Raw genomic sequence first — 23,840 nt, forward strand, 5'->3', positions numbered from 1 at the left:
GTACATTAAGATAATGCCCCAAACTGTTTGCGTATTTCATCCTTGTTTAGCTTTCCATCGGTAAAAACTAATGGATTGATTTTAGAGATTTCAGGAATCGGATCAATATCTACAATTTCTTTCATTTTGGACAAAAATTCAACAGGGTTAGCGCAAGATATTGATTCATTATGACATTCAAGCAAGGTCTGCATCTGAGTAAAATAGATATTTAAAGCGGTCTCTTGGTTTTCCAATTTTTTAACAGCGGATGATTCAAACTTCTGTAAATTTTGCTCGTTTTCAGTCAAAATGGCGTCAACCAATTCCTTAATTTTAAATGCTTGCACGTTCATAATGCTTTTCAACAATTCCACGTTTTCTTTTGTATCATTTCTTGCATTCGTTGCTTCTTTGAGACGAACACGACATTGCGGAATAATGTCGTCACGAATTCTACGAATTTGATCTAAACGCATTTGATGGTGCTTGGTGTATACTTCTTCAAGATCCAAGAACCCATGTCCTTCATGCTCTTTTATTGTACATAGAGCGCAGATTGCTTGTTGGCATTTTTTGCAGCAGAGAGCCAATAGCTGACTGGGATGTAATTTACATGGAATAGATGATAACTTCAATTTTCTTTCCTTGTAATTGCATACTTCGTGTTTGGTATTATCAGGATTTTTTAGATGCTCATCCCTGCAATTTCCACACATCCGCTGATGACAGGCATTGCAGTAAAATTCGGAATATCTTCCACAAGTCTGGCATTCTATGTAATGTTGATACATTGCTAGATTAGATGAATCTGGTTCTACAAAACAGTTTATAAATTAATGTTTGTACACTTTCAAAAAACATGTTTGTAGTTCAATGTTAAAAAGACATTGTGGCAATTTGAGTAGAAAAGTTTCTTTTTTTTTTCATTTGTATGTTTTATTGCTACGGTAGTGTTTTTATAGTTCTCAACAAAAATTAAAATCTCAAGTCATAAGCCAGAGACATAGTTCTTTGTTATGTCAATAGGACCAACGCTCTGATAATGTTGATATTGGTTGAATTTACTTGTAGAATTCTATTCTAACCTGATCTTTCTATTCAATTTCAGTTCTCCATTAATAGAAATAAACAATAAACAACAATGTTGTCACATTAAATTGCATTAATAAAAATAAAATAAAAATAGACAACCTTTTTAATAACACTAACGTAGGCGGCAAAACAAAATCATTCGTTGTTGTTCTTACTTCAATTAACATTCTTAAACAAATTGGCAAACACTCGCCCAAATTCTAAGAAAAACGCTTTTGTTCAATTTCATGTGTATATATTTAGGAATGTATTAAATACCTTTCTTTTATTTTCATAACTCACAGTAACGATGTTACTTTTAAATGCTTTACGTCTACCGCAATAAAAGGCCTTAAATTTGATAAACACATTGATATTTTAAATAATGCTTCCTTAATTCAAAGGGTTTCATTTTATTTTGGAAACTTTTTTATTTCAACTTTTGATGTGGCATTTTAAAATACGCAACAAGTGGCCGATTGGTCACTTTACTCACCCAGCAGAGCAATATCAGCCATAATAAAAGCATATTTGTTTTGCTTCGGACTAGAATGCCTCGAAGTCATTGGATGAATCGCGTCACGTGATTGCCTTATAATTTTTTTTACACGATGGGCGTCAAAATTTATACGGGAACATGGTGAACGCAACGTTATTTGAGCTGATATTTTTCACACAAACGTTCAACCATACCTTTAATTTATAAGCCCAAAAATATAAAGAATAACCCCCCTTTGCCTGTGACGTAACATTACGATCTTATAATGGCATCCAGATTTGCGCAGACGACTGACGAAGAAGGTAAAAAAAATTGAAAAGGGTAAAGAATAAGCCTAGGAAATGAATTCCTTAATATTATCTTTTGTTTGTTTATATATTAAACTTAAGGTCCTCGACAAAACAAAACTCTTATAAGGTCTGTTGCTGACTGTTTACAGAAATTTGTGGGGTCGGTTAAGTCCATAAAAAGCTCGGCTCCGTCTCGCCTTCTATGGACTTTACCGACCCCACAAATTTCTGTAAACATTCAGCAACAAACCTAATAAGTAATAAAATGGAGTCATGTACAAAACATTAGGACTATATAGTAGAAAGGATCGTGTATATAATAATTTTTCTCCAAATATTCTTATTTTTATCATTGATACTCTTTTGTAACAGGATGCTTTTTTAGTCTTATCACATATTGAGGATTGCAGAATAATGAATTCTGAATAGTAAAGTCTACGTCGTCATAAGCAATTCCACTTCGGACACAAAATATTGCCATGAAAATATTACATTTAGCTGTCACAAAAACGTTCTTCCGAAATCCTAGGCTGCGTTTTGACTACACGTCTTAAAAATATAAAATCTAAATAATAACGGTGATCAAAATGCAAATTCCGGATGCCATAAGATACTCGTGGGAAATAAGAAATATACGAAAATGAATGTAAAGGTGTCACGCTTCTGATGGTATCAAATACGAAAGGCAACTCGAACTTCTATCATTAGACAATCAATGTCCCTCTTATAATTATTGTTATAAATTATATTTATTCTTAAAAATCCAAACTTTCATCAAAAAAATTATATTTCATTTTTTTTCATGCAAAAATAACCAAATCCAAAAAAAAAGACCTAGTGGTACAATCATGTGAAAAATATCAACAATAGTACATTGTAATTAACGATATCAACAAATACACTGTGTATACGCCGGTCTTAGGGCATTTCCTGATATGCAGAAAGTTAGAGTTTCGGACTGCAAACTACTATAGTAATAAGTGTTTAATATAAATGTTAACTCGATTATTGATATTTTAAAAATTGATTTTGATTTTTAAAAACCGACATTATTGATACTAGATCAGGCTTTACTTGCCAGTAAAACTTAAAAACAATATTGCACAATTAAACATAAATAATTCTGAATATATCGACTGAGCAATATTAACAGCCCAATGATTGTTCTATAGGTTTTTTAAATAAAATTTCATATAAAACAATGATTTCATTAATGGACTAAAACATTGCATTCTTTGTGATTTTTTGTAATTAAAAGATGCTTAAATCTAATAGAGCAGCGTTTGGGATTCTTATTGAAATTTATTGTAGTTGTTTAAACAGAAGAAATCGATTCTTTTTTCCCATATTAAAATTGAAATAGATGAAAGAAAGGAAAAATGAAGATTTCTTAATTGACACATCTTTTTTTACTCGAAAAAAAAAACCCAAAACGAAAACAGATTTCTAACAGAGATTTATAATAACAACATCTTACATAATTTCTCGTTCAGATGTCACTTGGAATACCTCGAACAATTTCTCAACGGTATCAATTTAAATTTAATTTAAATTTCGAAAATTCAGTTGACTTTTAATTCTAAGTGCCCTACCAATGAAACCGGAGGAGTCTAAATGTATATCATCTGTCACCGTCGTCTGACTGCCTGTCTATCTAAACTTTTTTCCTTGCCTTTTTTTGTTATTGTTTCATGAATTGATTTTAAACTTGCTATGTAGCTTTATTATAATAAGATTACGATTAAATTTGAACTTCCTTAGATATTATAAACAGGTATTTCTAATGTAACTCGTATTGGATAAGTTCTACACTTGATCAGTGTTCCAGTTAAATTTAGGAGAAAAGAGAAAACGGCAATTTATCATGCCGTTCACACAGTGTCATTATGTTCAAAACAACAAAGTTTACTTGTCAAGTTCGTAGCTTTTTATTAAAAGGTGAATGATCAATTTTTATTATTTTGAACACGCAAAACGTCAAATTTTTTGATTTGATAAAAAAAACCGCTTAATGGTTACCAAAACTATGCGATCTTGTTTGACAACAAAAATTGTTCCATATTTCAGTACTTTTGGTATTTTGATCTGTTAAAATATTTTTCTAGTCAAGTACTTAGCAACAAAAAAGGAACCCGGTTTAAGTACTTTCAGAACTTTGATTTGTTTAAATAAATATAGTTTTTATTTTTTTAAGTCAAATACTTTTGTATAGTTTGGCTTTAGTTGATAATTTAAAATGCTAAAAAAATCAGTGTTTAACTTTGCCCAATTTACGAACAACATATAACAGATATGAGATATTGCGGGGGAAACCATTTTAGCACAGTAAACAAACAATAAGCAGGTGATTTTTAAAAAGATAGATGCGGGCGGTTAATGCAGAGTGGGTCCATCATTTTAAAGAGATACAATTTATTAAAAGTAAGCACCTATCTGACGTTAAAAAAAAACAAAAACAAAAACAAACAAACAAAAACTAAATCAAAACAAAAAACAAACACCAAATCACTTTGGAAACTGAACAAAGTACATGAATATAACGTGCGAGTACCCATTATTGCCGAGTTCCCATTATTGTCGATTGTTATAAAAACAGCAAGATTTCCGCTATCTATTCGTTGTTTTTAGCTACAAACCAAAATGAATAAATAATACAGTTTTTAAGACACTATAAGAGTTGGGAATTAAGAAAATTTACTTCGAACATCTTGGAACTTGGAGGTAAGCCTATGAAAACGTATCTCAATTGTATCCGTGCGAATGAATGTTTGACTTGTAATCCTCTTTGATGATAGGGCATTTTTTTGTTTAGTTCCAAATTCGAGGAATATTTACCTCCGTGTTATGATATTTGACAAAAATAAGCAAGATACCAATTCTACTACACAATATTTAAGAAAGAAAACCGAGCGTCTGCTTGCTTGTCAAACGCCATTTTGTTTGCAACCTGAGGCGGATCAAAGATTTATTCACACGCACTTGCGGTGTAAATCAGAGGCGTTGCTATTAACTTTCACACACATTATTTCTTTTACTGGACGCACTAAAACTTATTTTTAACAAATAATAGCTTTCCAAAAAGCTTGCCAGACTAAACAAATTTATTCAATGGAAGCATGCATGTTTCAATTAGGCTAGCTTATAAGAAATGAATTTTAATTTTTCGCTGCTGGTCATAAATTCTAGTGCATGTACATGTATATCACTTGAAATTAAATTATTTCACTAAATTTCCAACCATAGGAAATGGGAAAGGATATTCAAGCATGAGACATTTTGGCGCGAAGTCATGCTTTACCAATCACGCAACCGCTGAGATATCGATCCGATGATTTAAATGAACTCATCCATTGGCATAGATCTATTGGGAGGGGGTCAAATGAATCTTTTGACATTTATTTTTAACAACTACATAGATTATACTTTGGATCGAATGTTGTGGAAGAAATCTATCGAAATTAATACACTTGACTAGCAATTGTTTAATGTAGTATTAATGTACATTTAGTAAGACACGCAAGTTTTGTGCCCCTTTGGAGATGAATGAAATCGCCCAATTGATCGAAAATCGGGTCACACCCTACTTCAGCGATTTAATAGTTTGTCTAGTAAACATTCCAGCTATATGAATATATATTTGTTTTCATCCAAACTGATGATTCTTTGGTAAGGGTGATAATCCATCATCAATTATTATTTACATTGTACCGTAATAGACAATATGTAACAACTTGTTGCGATGACCCCCCCCCCCCCCCTTTCCACCATTCAAATATGGCTAATCTATTTTTTAAATCAGGATATACACACGTGAATGGTGAACAGCCCTTTTACTTGAAAACTCTTGCTCACTGACGTTATTATATCCCATATAACATTCTTATCAATAATGAATGTAAATGCTGACACATTAAACAAGCATCGGTTGATCTTCTTTGAGAAAAATCTTGATATTGCTTGCTCCCATTGTCTGCACTGTTTTGGAGAAGGCAACTTTTAAACCGTAGATATGCCTGACGTCATGACGTCAGGCAAAAAGCCTCTAATAAATAAACAATGCAATTTTTATTTTCAATCATTTGTCCCGAGAAATGTGAAGTATTTGTTCCCCTGTTTGTGTGCATGTGGCCGCAGGGACATTGAATAAAATAGAAATTATTCCTCAAATTTAATAAATGAACTGTGCAGAGATTTGCCTGGAATTTTTTACATGATAGCTTACATGAAGAGAGTAATTGAGAAAACTGAGTATTTTTCTGCAATAATGGGTACTAACACGTTCATCCTTCAGCTTTAGTAACCGTAACCGTAGAAAACAGACTGTAATATATCTCGCCTTTTGAAGTTACTGTTGTCAGTATTTATTTCGAGTACAATATTACACAGATGTTTGAACACATCTGTAACTGCCTGCTTGTAATTAGTCACATAATTTTATGATATCATTTTCTTTTACAAAACAGCCTGGCTTAATTACTGATATTCAGAGATTTTAGCTCCTTCAGAAGCAACATTTTTTCTCTTTATAAATGTGTGCATGATTACCTGCATTTAGTTGATTAAAAAATATGGTGATGCTCTCTTTCACATTTGTTTCCCAGGTTCGGGCAAGCTTGCGGCAATCTTTTGTTTCAGGGGTCAAGGTGCATTTTACGGTAAAAGAACTTGTTATTGTCTCTTTAGGCCAAATAGGCTTCTCATAAACAGCATTCAGTTGTGTTTCTAATGCCTGTTGTTTTGATTGGGATTTAATGAGGAAATGTAACTTCTTCGGATCAGAGTCAGATATCACCAATGGTGAAGGGAGTTTAAATGGCTCAACTTGCCTAAGGCATTCATAATATATTTCAACATCTAGATCCTGTTCATCTATCCGATGAGGTCTTCTGCACACAACATCCACGGCTGGAAAAAAGTAATTCTACACTGTAACCATTAGATAAGCGCTAGTAAACAATTTATGCACATTTAATAAGTTATAGTTAAAGTACATTTTATCGAGTATATCATGGATACCCAGAAGGGCGGTGACGAGTTTACGCAGCAAACGAGTCTCCGCCCTCTTGGGAATCCATGATTTACGAGATGAAATGTACTTTTACTGGCTTGTATCAAGGACCAATCAAATCTTTCGAATTATATGCCCGCGAAAAAAAAAATATCCGTAACATTGCCCGCGAAATGATCGACAACATTCGTATATTCCGGTGAATTTTCCCGCTTCAGCATCTAGTTAATTCATTGTAGCCGAAGACCTTCGAAATATTCCGTGACTAAAATGCCGCCAAATGTATCATTTTCGGCAGATCACGTGCATCAAATCCCGATCAATTTGAGTCATTATTAGCCTAAAACCGGACGAAGATGGACATGGAGGATCAACAGAGCTTGTTGACGATAGACCTGGGCGATCTCGACTTTTTATGCGGAGATATTATAACAGATGAAGACATTCAACTATCACAAGTTTGTGAAGAAATAGAGCAGGAACATGATATTTCCGAAGGTTTGTGCCAAATATTTAGCCGCGATGTTGATGTAAATACGGACACGAAAGGGGGTGCTGAGTTCGGTTTATTTGCAATGGATTATCATAATGCTTGCCCAGAAACGACGGATTGTGCCCCGAAACTACCAGCTGCAAAATTGGAACCCAATGAGAATGACGATACCCGTTTCGGAGAACCTGCGACGGATGAGGATATTTCCAAGCTAATCACATCAACTGAAAATGCAAACACCAAAAAAAACTGCATGGGCTTTGAGGGTCTTTGAAGATTCCGTTTTTGCACGTGATGACTGCGGAGCGGCTGAACTTTTACCTTGGACGGTTCATCATGGAAACCCGTAGGAAAGACGGCGTCGAATACCCACCTCGATCCCTATACCTTATTACCTGTGGATTATTGCGCCATCTTAAAGGGGCATGGTCACGATTTTGGTCAAAAATCATTTTTCCGATTTTAATATTTACAATGCTTCAGAAAGGCAATTCTAATGGGCAACCGCAATTTGAGTTTCATTTTTTGAGTTATAAGCGAGTTACAGAGCTTGAAATTCTTCACTTTGTAAACAAAGCGTTTGTTTACATTTTGAACGTTTAAGTAAAAATTTCAGTTTTAAACCTAAAACGAATGTGTTAAACGTTAGGAACTGTTTATCTATCCTTTAAATAAATAAAAAGATAGACAAATAACCTGGAAAACGATTTTTACTTGTATATTGGACCTATGTAAACAAAAACAGGGCACGAGCCTTGTTTACATGACAAAGAATTGTGAGCCCTGTATCTTGCTTATAACTATACGAATGACTCTCAAATTTAATTTGATCATTAGAAATGCATTTCTAAAGCATTGTAAATAATAAAAACATAAAAATAAGATTTGACCAAAATCGTGACCATGCCCCTTTAAGGACAAAAACGTCTTTGACAAAAACATCTTGGACAACAATGACTGTAGATTTAGTGAGTTCCGGAAAATTCTCGATAGCAAGATGAAAGACCTCTTGAAGCGCGGTTTTGGAACATCGATAAAACAAGCGGAGCCCATCATGCCGCAGGATGAAGAAAGCATGTGGAACAAAGGAATATTCGGCGATAAAGATTCGGAAACTCTTCAGCATACCATGTTCTATTACAACTGCAAACTCTTTGGTTTACGTGGAGATGACGAACACCACGAACTTGAGTGTAGTCAGTTTGTTCTTGGGACTGACAACTCCGGAAAATATGTAGAATTCATCGGGCGTGCCAGCAAGACGTACAAGGGCGGTTTGGCGCAAATGCAGCTAACAAATAAGCGCATACGACATCACAGTTCAGCTGGTAAGTTAACATTAAAAATAATCCATTTATCTAAGTAAATCAATGACTCATTTATAAATAGTAAAATAGTTGTATAGTGGTAAATGCCCTATTTTTGTTTTGACCCGACCCTCTACCCCCTAGAGAATTTTAAATTTTAAAATTGACGGTAGAAGTTGCAAAGAGAAGGCCTCGACACCCCCCCCCCCCCCTTCCCGACAACACAATTATCTACTACGGGACACCAACCCCGGGGAGTTTGTATATCTGCACGTGTTGAAAGATTGTGTAAAGAAATTGAGGTTTCGATATGATCTGATTAACTATCAACTCATTTATCGATATTACATGTCACTTATTTTGATTTTGTTTCAAAGAATTTTGTTTTTTCTTCCAGCTTAGGTGTGCGTTGTATCGCGGACTACTATAAAATGTATTTGGATGGTCTGGATAATGGGGTGGGGGTCATTCTATCGACACCCGTTGCAAGGAAGCCCGCCAAAATATGGAAACCAACTCGTCGGTGTGAACAAACTGAAATCAATGATGAAAGTGATCTGCAAAAAGGCTGGATTGGAGGGAAATTACAGTAAACACTCCGGTAAATGCACCTGCGCAACACAATAATACATGGCAGGGGTGGACGAACAAGAGATAATGAGGAGGACGGGTCATCACTCAGATAAGGCAGTAAGAAAATACAAACAACCGTGCGACGATATTCTTAAGAAGGTGTCTGCAGTATTGGAACCTATTCCTGGGGTGGCAAATTCCTTGGAGAAAAGAAAGCGCGAGGACGACATGGAAACTGATACCGACCTGCCGTGTCGTCCAACAAAAACATTACGCTCCTTTGGTTCTGACATATCTAATGCCAAAAATGGACAGTATTTTCAAAACTGTAATATTTCTTTCAATTTTTGAAAAGTCTGAGAAATTGTACATTCTCTTAATTTCTAAAAATTCGGTTTTTTTTGTTTTTTTTTTCTTTTTCTTTTTTTGTTGTTGTTGCTTGTAAGACAATTTTTCAAGCTAATTAATTGATGTTCTTGGATTTTGTTTTCATGTATAAAGGTGGAAGTACCTATACAATAACTTCCCGACACTGGAAGTTATTGTACAAATGGTAGCTCCGCCTCCTCAAGGTATCATGATTTATTGAACAGCCACAACGAGAGAAAATGCACAGGGTCTTGATACAATTGATTTTAGCGTCTTGTAAAATTACAACAAACAAATAAAAATTATAACCTAATAAAGAAAAAATTAAAACATTAAAGCATGTAGAATGATCATTGATTTTCTTTACATATTATGGTGCAATGGTTCTACTGTATAAAGTTTACAGTAATGCATATGGCCACTGTAAGAAGGATATAGCAACTGTCGATTTTTATGCAATAAAAGTAAATTATAATCAAAATAATTTCTCCATTTAAGAATTTTCAAATTTTACTTGACCAAAAGGAAGTTTTAAAAAAATTTCGAAAGGTGAAAAACTCTAAAAATCCCAGCGGATACTAATTCAAGACTTACAATTTGTGGTTAACGCTCTAACAAATTGCGCTACACTTTAAAGTAAAAGTTTTGGGGCAAAAATATATAATTATAATTGATATGATTGTTTATTTCGATAGGATGTATACTGTGTTTACGTCATTATATAAAATGGAGGTCTCCCAGACAACCTTTAAAATGTTTGCTTTTACTCGTCAAATCAAGTAATGAAGTAGTACACAACTCAAGATATCTCTACTGACTATCTGAAAACTATACTTTGTTTAGTAAGTGCAGATCTTTTTTTTATTCATAATTACTATTTGTAATATTTGTATTTTTCAAGTGGTCAACTGGTGGCCTATTCCTGAATAATAGATATTTCAAATTTATACCACAGAATATTGTTAGAAATATAATCACCTTCCGGTTCCTCAAAATACACCAGACAGAACCCATCTAGCATTTCAACATCCAACACCCCGCTGACACCACTTCTTTTTTCATTGTCGAAGTAAAATTCAAGTGTATCTCGAGATGTCACTTCTGAGATGTTTCGTACAATGGCACAGTTTGTAATAGGAACTCGAAATATTTCAAGGTGAGATTTGTCTAAAGTTCTCTTCTTACAAGCCAGTTGTAGTTTTTCAAAATCTGTAAAACAAAATAAGGTCCTTTGCTTGCACCCGGATTACATAAGTTGGAATGGTTTATAATCAAACTGTAAAAACATGATAGCTACAAGTTACATTTAATATCAATTATATGATCTCATGAGGTTGATTTGAACTTTTGCAAAGAATTCTATCACAGGATTTTATAAAAAACATAAGATGGGAGGTTCAGAAATGACAATTTATTTGTAATTTTACCATTAAAGGTCCCTGGGTCACATTACTCACTTGAACAGCACTGAAAATCGTATAAACATAACGAACAACAACGAACCTGCTGACGACGGCGCACGCTTTCGAATCGGATTATTAAAAATTGTAGAATAACTATTACCCAACTTACCTATATCTTCCTCAAACGTGACGACAGCTGTCCCATCCAGCTCTCCATACTCAATACTGACAGGTGTCACGTTGATTTTATCCTCTAAAAAGTATTTCAGTCCACGCTTTGTTGTGGTTGCATTGATGTTTGTTATAAAGACTTTGTTGGAGTACATTGGCACTGGCTTTGGTGGAGGGGTTGGAATATACCGGCACACTTCAATGGCTGTTCCATCAATCTTGTGCTTTTTATGTATAACCTTTTCAATAGCTGTAAAAGAGTTTGATTAGGTTAGTATTAAGTAAAAATAAAGTGATAATTAGTCATGAAATATAGACTCAAATCAAATTAAATTCAACTTGTGTTCCGTCAATCTTGTGCTGGTTTTTTTCAGAGCATTTCTAATATCTGTAAAAGAGGGTTTTTTTTACAAAAAAAAATGTAGAATACATTCATTCATAAAGAGATCTACCCCATTTTGAGACTTAATTTGCTCAACTATTCCAAAATTATTCAGTGAAAACCAATTTATGAAATAGATAGCACCGGCTGATAGTACTAAATCAAAGACAGTTGACGAATCTTGAAACAAATATGCAATACAAAAAAGTTTATGTTTCATTATTGAATAATGAGATAAACGTCTATATTGTGCGGTTAAATAATAGCTAATTTGAAATATATTTATTTCAGATACAAGCATCATGCCAATGTTATAACTCAACGATCATTGGTAAAGAGGAGCAAACGGATAAAAAACCTCTTACACAGAATCCATGAGATTGTCGATAAACTCGTCGCAAAACCGTTAAAGGGGCGTAATCACGATTTTGGTCAAAAGTTATTATTTCAATTTTAATGTTTACAATGCTTCATCAAGACATCTTTAATAGGCAACCAACATTTGTAATAGGCAACCAACATTTGAGTGTCACTCGCTAAGTTAAGTAAGTTAAAGAGCTTACTCTTCTTTGCTATGTAAACAAAGCTTTTGTTTACATTTTGAACGTTGAACCTTAAATGAATGTAGTAAACGTTAGAATCTGTTTATATATGCTTAAAACAAATAAAAAGATGGGGAAATCAGCTGAAAAAGAACTTTAGCCGGTTAATTGGTTAATTGAACTAATGTAAACAAAAACAGGGCACGAGCCTTGTTTACATGACAAACACGTGAGCCCTGTGTCGTGCTTTAAACTGTACTAATGACTCTCAAATTTCATTTGGTCATTGAAAAGGCATTCCAAAAGCATTGTAGATAATAGAAATAGAATTTGTCCAAAATCGTGACCATGCCCCTTTAATAACGGTAGAATTTTGGTTCCCCATTTGAAATTTTTAGTAAGTATTGCATGCATTGATCAAAGTACATGTACTGGAAGTACCGATAGACGGATGCGTCATTTCTGGGAGAATTAAATGAATAAAAAAAAAATTCAAATTTTAAGGTAAAAAATATTAAAAGGTTAGGAGTATATATGAAGGCTTTGCAATATCAAATACAGGACTAAAACTACTTTGTGAATGTTACATATTCGCGTTCTTATATGTAATACAAAAAACAAATAAGTTACAAAAAGGTAAAATATTTTAATAGTTATGAATACATGCATAAATAATGATTCATAATACATTGAACACCGAACTTTTTCATCTTCGCCTCTGCTTGAAAATCCCTAATGTTATGTTATTTGATATCAATATTGCAAAATTGTCGTTCTTTTTCTTTTGCAGAACGTATGATTCGATAATAGAGAGTGATCAAACAATTAATTTAAAAAATATAATTTTCAAAAATTACGGAGATGAAATATTTATATAGAAGAAACGCTACATCCCATTTTGAGCAAATACCATGAAATGATCTTATATGAATTTCGTTGCAAAGTTAAAAGTATGAACTTTGCAAAAATAATGCTTTGTAAAAATTAAAAATTCTCAATTTACCATTAAATTATTAATTTTGGACGGTCCAGACAGTAGATTTTGCTGGCTAAGCATTTCGATCAACAGCGAAGCGCTTCGAATATAACATTTCAGTTGCCTCTGCAAGAGTGTGAAAAGACCACGAATTTCTAAAGATTTGACTTGTGGTGTAAATATAATTTGAAACATTTCAATTTTAAATTACAGGAATAATCTTTAACACGCTTATCATTGCAGCAAAAAGATCTTAACTTTAGGTATGTGCACAATTTCTATTCTTTTATCAATTTGTGTTTAAGAGGGAAATAACCAAGATGGGGAAAATAAGCTTTAATATCTCTTTAAAGGTGATTTTATAAATAATATATACCTTGAAAATGTATCATTTCATTCATAGTCTGCAATTTAAGTTTGCTTTATATATATATATATATATATATATATATATATATATATATATATATATATATATATATATATATATATATATATATATATCGAACGCTTACCTGTTAACCTTTCGAACATACCAAGTTGTAGAATCTCCCTCTTATCAACTTGATTATGGGGGAGATTGTATCACATGTTACGACATTTTCCAATGTAAATATTGACTTTTTAAAAAAATATGGTTTTTTTTTAATATAAATCTATTGGTTCATTTCTATTTGCATCGGAGAGAAAATTATAAATAATTCTCAAGCTAAATACACATACATGCCAACATACTGGCAACATATACTTAAAATTCCAGTTTGTAATAAAAACCTACCACGTTCATCTTCAAATCTGATGTAAAACACCCCATCATCTTCTTTCATGCTCTTTATTTCTCCGCCCCCGATCGACGAGTGTTTTCAAAGTACATCATCACTGTATCCTCACTTGTCTTCGAAGACACGCCTCTAACTTCCAGGATGTTTTCCGAGTCTTCGCCAGCTTCTTCTGAATAGTCTTCAACTCTAACATCTGGGCGGAATTCTTCTACACCAATTTGGACTCCGTTAAAAAGAAGTGGTGATTTTCCAATCACTCTCTTCACAGCTTTAATTATAAAAATAGGATCACTCAGATATAAAATTTATACAACCATTTAGCATTTTTTATTATAAAATCAAAGAAAAAGTAAGTAAGCTCACAAAACTCGCCCACGCTCCCCCATTATTTGACAATAATTTACATAATGAATGGCAGATTATGCATTAAATACACTAAATAATTTGATAGTGGGAATAATAAACAAATACGCACATTTTTTCCTTTGTATTTTTTAAAACATATATATCAATAAATGGCAAAGTTTGCATTGAATGAGAACATAACTCGTAAATAATCATCAGCTCAAGTCTTCCTGAGATTTACACACATTTTTATTTGTCTTTTAAAAAAATGGCATCGGAACTTCCTGGTATACATAGATCTTCACATTATTATGTCCTAAATACCTACAAAGTTTATCTAGTTAAATGTCCATGCAGCAGTTTGATATGAGGTGCGCTTACATACTGTCCATTACTATATTCAATATAAGGCCAAAATAAAAAGTTAAAAGAGCTGTAATTCACAGAAAAATATTGAATCTAACATTTCCTGGTAATAAGCATATCTACACATTGTGTTCTAAATGCCTACAAAGTTTCAATTAATTCCATGCAACGGTTTGATAGGAGTTGTGCTTACATACAGTTCATTAATATATTCAAAATATGGCCAACATTCTATTTTAAGGGAACAAAAATTCACAGAAAATAATGAAATTCCTAGTACACATATTATCCACATCAACACTTCTGTTCAAATACCTGCAAAGTTTTCCCGATTTTAAGAGGAGTTGCGCTTACAGAAAAAATGATAACGGGCTGACATACTGACTTACTGATGGGCGGACGGTTGGAAGAACAGCTCACAAACACTCCTCAAAACTTTGTTGCGTCGGGTATTAAGATATCATTAGATTTCGTGGTGGCTCAATTTACGTGGAATTCGTAGGTGCTTATATTCACGAATTAATATAAAGGGTAATAAATTCGTGTTATTTAAACGTTTAAGAAAATATACGAAATTACGTCCAAACAAACCTAAAAAATTAAATTAATGCATTCCACAAAAATTGGCCCACAATAAATGTAATGCACGATTCTACAGTTATATTTTTTTAAAATTTCAATGTATTAACGTCGACCATTTGTAATTTCAAACCTTTTTTAAAGAATTCATGAGGATTTATTTCCTTCATAATGATGCTGTAAACCACAGCTTGCGCGATAATCTATGTTTTAGAAATCTGAAAACAACCATTTGCAATTGCAAAACAAAGTTTATCTGATAAAAATAATTTCACGATTGTGAAACTATGATTAACAACTCTAAAGTATAGTTAACGAATGTAAATAACAGATGTGATTCTATATTTATCGGCAAAATCTAAACTGTTAACGTTGTTTACAGACAAATGAACTTAGAATAGCATTATATAAAATACAAGCTTTAACCATAGCTTAACGGATGAACACTACAATAACCGAATCGTTAACTGTAATTTAAGGTTTTTAAACTATAGTTCACAGTTAATAATAATTTAGGGTAAGTAAACTATAAATGGCATTTGACACACCTAATTTATCATTTTATTTTTTTATTTAGCGCTTTAAATCTATATTTCATATTTCTAAATCATAGTTAACGCGTCCATCTATGTTTTAGACGTGTAAACTACATGTATAATTAACAAAAAATTAACTATTGTGGTCCCAAAACATAATTTAAATGTCTCTGATATATATAGTGTCACGATTGTAAAACTATAATTAACAAGTCTTAATATTATAGTTAACGAAAGTAAAGTATACTTAACAGTGCTTTGCATTCGTAAACTATAGTTTACAAGCATCAAATAAGGTTTACAAATGAAAAAGTTGATTAATCGTTATAATTATAGATTGTGGTTCGTTAACAAGAGATAATAATCAATAAACCTAGTTTTTCAATTCTGAAACTATGTTTTGCTCATTTTGTGAATTTGGCGTGTCATATAAATCTCCGTGATTCAATAAAATGACCTAGCTGTCGGCGTTGGAATACATATATTCGCATCTGCAGTTAAGAAGGTTGAGTCTTTAAGGTTTTTTTTCTAAAGTATTTTTTCAAAATTCTAAACTCACAGCTTAACCAAAACTCAAAATAAAAATTTGGGGTCTATAATGTTCTTTTGGCGCTACAGTGGATTTAACATGACCTTTCTGCACTGAAAGTGCAATTTACAGATAAACATATTTTCCTTTTCTTTATTTTTTTTATCTAAATGAAAATATGGCATCAAATACATAAAAATATATTTAAAATGAATAAAATTTAAACTAATATAAAGGAAATGTTAACAATTTCATCACCTAATCAATGATTCGATCTTTTTGCACTTAAAAACGCCGTTTTCAGTCGTTAAAAATACTTTTGATGTGTATGTTTGCGTGGATTATTTCTTCATCGATTAGAACCAAAATTTGGACTTGCAAGGACTAACCTCATACATCAAAGTAGTTGTTGTTATCATGGCAACATTCATATATATGTGTATGGAAAATTGACTGTACTTATGTGTTACGTTTCAACCGACAACAATAATAGTTTACATACTTTAACTTTTAAATGTACATAAAGCAATTAAATGATTTCTTTGGCGCATGTTATTTTCGGGTTAGACGGTAGCTAGCATTGCAGAAAAAATAACCTTTTTTTAAAGCGCTAAGCATAGCTGCAGCGCTTTTTTGTCGCCAGATTTCTAAACCTACTTCCACTTTCGTTTTCGCGTTTCCTATATACCGCCACCTACTGGCGGATGCTGGAGAGGTCGTACCCTGGAGATGACGTATTCTTGAAATATCGTAAGTTTGCAGTAGGGAGAACTTATTTAAATTGAAGTTATCCTGCATGCAGATGCATTTGTTCTACAAATATTAAATTAACAATAAGTTTGATTTAAATGTCATTATTATATATCAGATACGGGTGCTCCAAAAGCCATATCATGATGATTTATTTCGAGAAAAAAATGGATTTTATATGCATTAGGTTGTGTTTTAGGTGTTTATTAATAATTGGAATGATTCTACATCAATAGGTTTTGAGTGTTTTAAATCTAATATGTTATAGTTATGAACACCATGTTTTAAATAAAAATGCAGAATTTTTTATACAAAATATTTTGATTAACACCTTTTCCACGATAATTTGTGCTGCTTTTTATTAACATTATTTTAGGCTTCGTTTTCTGTATGCAATATTTCAGGAATATTTTTCTATCAATTTGCATTGATATGTAATATTATAATTTTCCAAAACCAATGATTTGATTATTATTTATAAAAAAAAAAAATAACTGTCGAGTTACTTGAAATACTACTGTAAATATATGTAATAATCTTTATAAAGTGATACCAGCTAACCTCGTTTAATTTGCAAATATGATTTTATTAATGATCTAATTTATGTGCAGTATGGACAAATTACGCAGTAATAAAAACACTTAGTAAAAATTGAAAGTGATTTGTAAGATTCAACATTGCTATGAATTAAATATACATGTAACTATTAGATATTTAAATAAATTCGCGTATTATGTGATAACTGTACCCATTATATTAGCATATATGAAATGAAACCTTGCCGATTTAATATTGCTTGATAACGTCGGAAAAAAACTGAAAGTTTTCTGAGTTCACTTTTTTCTAAACAGAACCCGTGCCCTATTACATGGCTACGAGTTTTCTTTAATACGACCTCTGATACGCTGGTGAAAACAGTTCTTCCATCCAATGGCAACTTCTCGGGCCTTTCCGGCAGACCTTGTATGTATTGCAGGTGTCACTACAGTATTAAAGTTTACTATATATCCCTACCATAAATGCGCATCTTTAGATACAAGTTACAAACTTCTGCGAAAATCCTTTTGATGTTTTTTAAATCAAAGCTTCTACAATTTAGTAGCAAAACACAGGTACATCCAGCAAGGAACGAGAGTTTGTTTACGTCGAAGTTACACGTGTGCTTGAAAACCACAAGACCACAAGCCAAGAACCTATCACCCCTCTTCCCATTAAAAACAACACACATCACAAAAATGACCTAGCTCGCATTATTACAAATCGTGAATAGTCAGACATCTTACACATATCGGTATTTTTTTCATTTCATAAAAAGGTAGCCCCTGTCGCAGTCGAAAACGGCCCAATTTTGAAGAAGAATTCGAATGGTTTTGCCTCAGATAGGTTTTGACGTGAACCTACGGTGAAATACTGTTGTGACATCTGCATAGGCGTCCATGACAACATCCTTTTAATAATACTTGTTAAAAACACGATACTTTTTACGTCTGATGAGCTGTGAGCTAAACTTCATTAAATTCAATGATATACCCTAAAATATACCACAGAAGAGACCGTCTAGTTGATGCTTAAATGAAAAGAATTAAGCGACTCCATTTTGATATTCTAACATCTGGTAATGTTTATTCATTAGGGGTCTTTGCATGGTGTATTATTAAATAAGGCGGAAATATTGTTCGAATACCAAAGCTTATATTTTAAAGAATAAGTAGCATTCCCTGTAAGGAAGATCCTTAATGCGATTAGTATTATCTTACTTTTGTCAAAACTTTTTGGCTTTTTATTTTGCAATAATATTGGTATCGTAATTTGTCACTGTATTTTTTAGTGTTCATCTTTTTTTGTTTGGAAGTTGTCAGGTGTAAAAACAAAGAAATTATGAAAATTAGCTAATAAACATAAATAAATATTAATCATCATTTGATCGTTGTTACTGGCGACAATCTAATTTTACAAGAAACATGCACTCTGTAGCTCTGCTAAACAGTAGCGAAATCTGTTTAAAACTAACAAGCAATATCATTATAAAATTACTACAAATGATCTCAATTTCCAGAAATTGCTAAAATTTTAAAATCAAGCAATATCTTTTTAAACAAGCTTTAAGGCAGATTGTTATATAATTGTAAATTTGAAATTTCGATTTTATATATTAAGTGCATTTTTCTCAATAACGAACAATATGATTCTTTACATGTATTTTCATATCGATCGATATATTTTTAAAATTTTCTTCCCGGCTTAGCGCTTTTCAGTACTTTCAGTACTTTGATTAACTCATGGCGTAAGGCGTCTGGATTTTCAAAACCGGTAGACGCAGCTGTAGGTAGATGCACACCTTCCTATTTTGCTTCCAGTACGATACAGACTAATTTAACAATAAATTGCTTCCATAGATGATTCATGCAGGATAGCAACATCGCAGAAAGATACATAAAAATACTTAACCCACTTTAGTGGGTTGAGTTAATGGGTTATGTTAATTTTTCTGCGATGATCGCTACCGTCATAACCCGGGTCATCAAAGAATTTACATCTTTCTTTTGACAAATTAATGAGTTGATCGTAAAGAGTAGGTATAAAAGTAACTAAATTATTTTTAGGGTACATCAGTAAGTTAAAAAAAGGTATAATCAAGATGTCTTATATGGGAATATGAGTCTTGACATCATCATAATTATTTCGTGCGGTCCGTGATCTTTGTTCGTTTGGTGAATGTTTCGGTCGATCGATAAACGGGATAAAACTTGATCATATACATTTCAGCCTTGTCAGTTTCTATAAAGCTGCAAATCACAATCGGTTAAGTTCATAAATCTATGAAAACAATAGGCTGAAAGTACCTTAACCCAATTTACATTAAGAATTGAACAAAAAATTAATATTGTTGTATATTTTGAATTATTTAGATGAGTTACCTTCTTTGTAAACCATATGGTTCTACTCATTTTACAGTTTGGAATACCTATACTAAGTTATAAATAATTTTTTAAACAATCGTGAAAACTTTCATGATTTAAAACTAGTTTAACATTAATTTTAATTTCTATAAGATGTGTTGATTGTCCTATTTTCTAGAATTTGCATAAAATTAAAGATGTTTCAAATCGTTGCTTAAGTGTATGAAATCCAACCTTCAGGCTCTTCAAAAGTAATAACAGCTGACTTTGTATCTGGGTCATACTCCAAGTCTTCTACCGATCCACCACCACTTTTCCGACGATTCTCATAGAAAAACAGCAAAGCATCCTTGGAAGTTCCATCCGGAATATTGGTCACTTTTATCATGGCTGCCTCTGTCAAAACAAACACAAGAATTCAGCGTTATATATTCTAAATAAAGTCTTTTCAGAAGATGTAGACTATTCTTTCTTTTTTTTATATAATTACAATAAATGTACCCGGATTTCCAGTCTCCTTATCTGGCAGGTATATCCTAGAGTACTCCGAATAAGCCATTGCACTTAACTTCTATGTATGTGGTTGGTGCATGATTTGTTTCATAAATGTATTCTTCCTTTCGCAAAGTAACTGTTTTAAATTTAAAAAAAAATGTTTAGTACAGATATATTAGAGCTAATTAAAATGCAAATGAAACATGGGTTGACTTTAAAGTTTAGTCTTTGATATTTTCATTTTCCATCGGATTTTGCTGTGATAACACAACGAATCATTTGTAACGTAAAGTTTAATACAGTTTATCAATGACGCAAACGTAATGTTGGAGCGCAAGCAGGATTTGCATAATTATATGAAATGAAAATGATTTAAAAATGTCACTGATTTTAATTTGAATCGTAAAATTGCAGAAAATCATATAAATGTAAGTAATAAGGACTTGTTCTATTTTGAATCTTATGAGGTAATTATTGCGGTCGGGGCGTATTCAAATCTACCATATAGTCATTGGATTTGATTTATCATGTCCATTATAATTGATTACCTCATAATCTTCAAAATATGATTCCTTATCCAAAAAGTAATACCAAGCTAGGTGTTATTTCTATTTTCTTAACAAATATTTCATTGTATATTTCAAATGATAAACATGTGACACTCTCAGCAAGAAAATCAACATTCTTATTGTCAACAACTCGTTTTCAGGTTGGATCAATACCGTCGATACAGTTGTTATCAAGTATTCAAAGGAGATTATCTTAATATACATAAATCGATGATATTTTATCACGATTATATGCCACAATTCTTAATCTACATTTCGATTACATGGTTGATATTTAGTCAAACTGATATAAAATAATCGTTATCAAATTTGATATTGTAATTATGATCGATATCATTATTACGGTCGACCATTTAAGGTCGTATGGGACAAAAAAAATTACAATATTTAACCAAAAAAGGTTTTAAAACTTTTAGAAAGGTAAACATTTTAAAGTGCCCGATGGGACTCAAAGGCATGACTTCTGGATTCGAAGTAAACACTCTAACACATATTGCGCTACGCTGTTATGTGATAATTTTGAGAAAATATCTATTAAATTTACATTCGATATTTTTTGCTAGATAGTACGTCACAATATGGAGGTGCCCCATACCACCTTCTCGTCAAATCAGATTTACAACGGCATTTTAAACTTTGTTTTAAACTTAATTATAAAGTAAATTGATAGACAATGATATTGTTATTGTACACAGCAATTTGGGGTATTTCAAATCACTTTTTACAACTCGGTTGCAAAATTTGTAAAAACGCACATGTTTATAAGGGGTTGTTTAGTATCAACAGAAAGGAGATGCTCTTTATCACAAAAAAATATCTGAAAGGTCATGAAATTACCGATTCGTCAATCTACATTTGCGGGGTTTTTTTTCTATCATTAAGGTGTAAGCATCAATGAAAAATATCAAACATCGTTTCCAATGATGCAAATTTCCTCTCTATAGGATAGGACATTGCCGATGAAGACTGTTTGGTACTTTCATTTGTTGATTATTAAAATCATAGTAGGTCTAAAATTGAAAATGTAAATATGCTCACCTATCAACGCGAGCGTTCAACTCGAGAGAGGAAAAGAAGAACTATTTTATTATTCATATATATCTTCTTATAATTATTAACTTAAAGTTTCAAAAATTGATTCTATTTCCTATTATTGATGTTGTATATTTAGATGGAAAACCAAGTTTCCCATTTAATATCAATTATTCGAAAAGTAGATATCGCTTACTCTAATTAATTTGCACCTTTTGGAATAGGTAATATCACAAATTCATTTCAAACAGGTGATAACACCTTTCCGAATTGAGGATTCACTATTCAGTTCGAATTGATGATATCATATTATATTCGAATAGGTGACACCACCTAATCTTTATACGTGATGTCATCTATTCGAAAAGCAATACCATTACAAAATTAATAATAATAAGGTGATATTATCTCTTCAAATTCAAATGTCAATTTTCAAAAAAGGTTATACCACTAATTTGAATATGTGATAACACATATTTTTTAAAAAAAGGACATAACCTTTTTAAATAGTTGCTCAATAATGATTGATTTCACCTTATCAAGTATGTGATATCACTTAATCAGTGGCTTGGTAGGAGCAAGGATGTATATCTCTGGAAGGAGATATCACTTATTCGAAATGCTGATATATTGAATTGTAGCCTAGGTAGGTGTGTAGCAAAATTTAGGCAATTTAATCAGATTCTATTGTAAAGATTTTTAAAATATATCTATAAAGCCACAGAAAATTTGAATTTGTATCCAGTTATTGAATAGTTAAAGAATTTAGCTGGATTATGAAATAAACCATATTTTACTTTCGTTTTGTAGAGTAACTATATTATAAAATCAATGTCATAACATAGAACTCACCTTGAGTCATTCAATAATCAAATATTCTAGTCTTGTTGCATCTAAACAGGACTTTCTTTCCATCTTCAAAACGAGGACACGGACATCAAACAATCTGGACAACCCTACATGTACTTAAAGTAAAATCGTCTCAACTTGAAATGTATGGAGGAACGGTACTGATAATTATCAATCAGTTTATTTGCATTCGGTAGTCTGAAGTATGTGTCGGGCCCTGTCTGATTATTACTGTCGATAGTTATGCAATAAAAACCAATCTCAAAACAGCACAAAACTTGGCTACAAGTATTTACCATATTGGAGCAATGAATCTATATATAGTTAAGGTACAAAATGGTTACTTTGAGGACTATATTTGTTTATTATTAATCGATCACAAACACATTGACTTTAATCATAAACTTAAAGGTATCACGGGATTAACAAGAAAAATCTATTCAAGTGTAGTTACTTATAACACACCATAATTATATTTATAAATGCAACAATTTTTTGAAATCTTTAAATGCTACTTGATGACAATTCAAATATCTTTCTCACTACATGTAGTTAGACTCCAAATATTGTATTGTAAGCTAAGTATCGGCGATTAAAAATTTTACAGTGTAACGATGGCTGTGTCATGTTGTACTTTTTTTTGCGGAAATGAAATAAAAAGAAAACAATTTTCAGTTTGTTTGACATGAAAATCAACTGTCCTAAAATTTTGAGTAACAAGTCGTATATTGTGTTTTTCTATTCCCTTCACTTGCTATAGTTTTTTCAAAAGTTATATTAGGGTCTTCTGTTTCCATCATGAGGCCTTTCTTTATATTATTAAGGTCTTCCGGATTAAAAGAGTGCTATTCTCTTTTGAGAAGTGGACAGGCATAGCCTACATCCACTTCTCTTCGCAAGCCCTCATGTTTTGATTCTGGAAAACGTGTAAATGTCGGAACCAAAGACGGTTTACGCTTCGACTCATGTTTCGACTCCAGTTTCCCTGAATTTTCGTAACAGACATACTATTTCTAAATTTTAAACATTATTGCATCCATAT

The 23,840-nt window shown here is 32.2% G+C and overlaps 2 pseudogenes; one reads left to right on the forward strand and one right to left on the reverse strand.

The window, feature by feature from the left end:
* Position 1: 1 nt before the first annotated feature.
* On the reverse strand, positions 2–22,942 carry LOC128181270 (uncharacterized; annotated as a pseudogene).
* Positions 8,268–9,623, forward strand: LOC128181272 (uncharacterized; annotated as a pseudogene).
* Positions 22,943–23,840: the final 898 nt, after the last annotated feature.

The sequence above is a fragment of the Crassostrea angulata genome, chromosome 4, assembly GCF_025612915.1.
Source record: "Crassostrea angulata isolate pt1a10 chromosome 4, ASM2561291v2, whole genome shotgun sequence".
Lineage (NCBI taxonomy): Eukaryota > Metazoa > Mollusca > Bivalvia > Ostreida > Ostreidae > Magallana > Magallana angulata.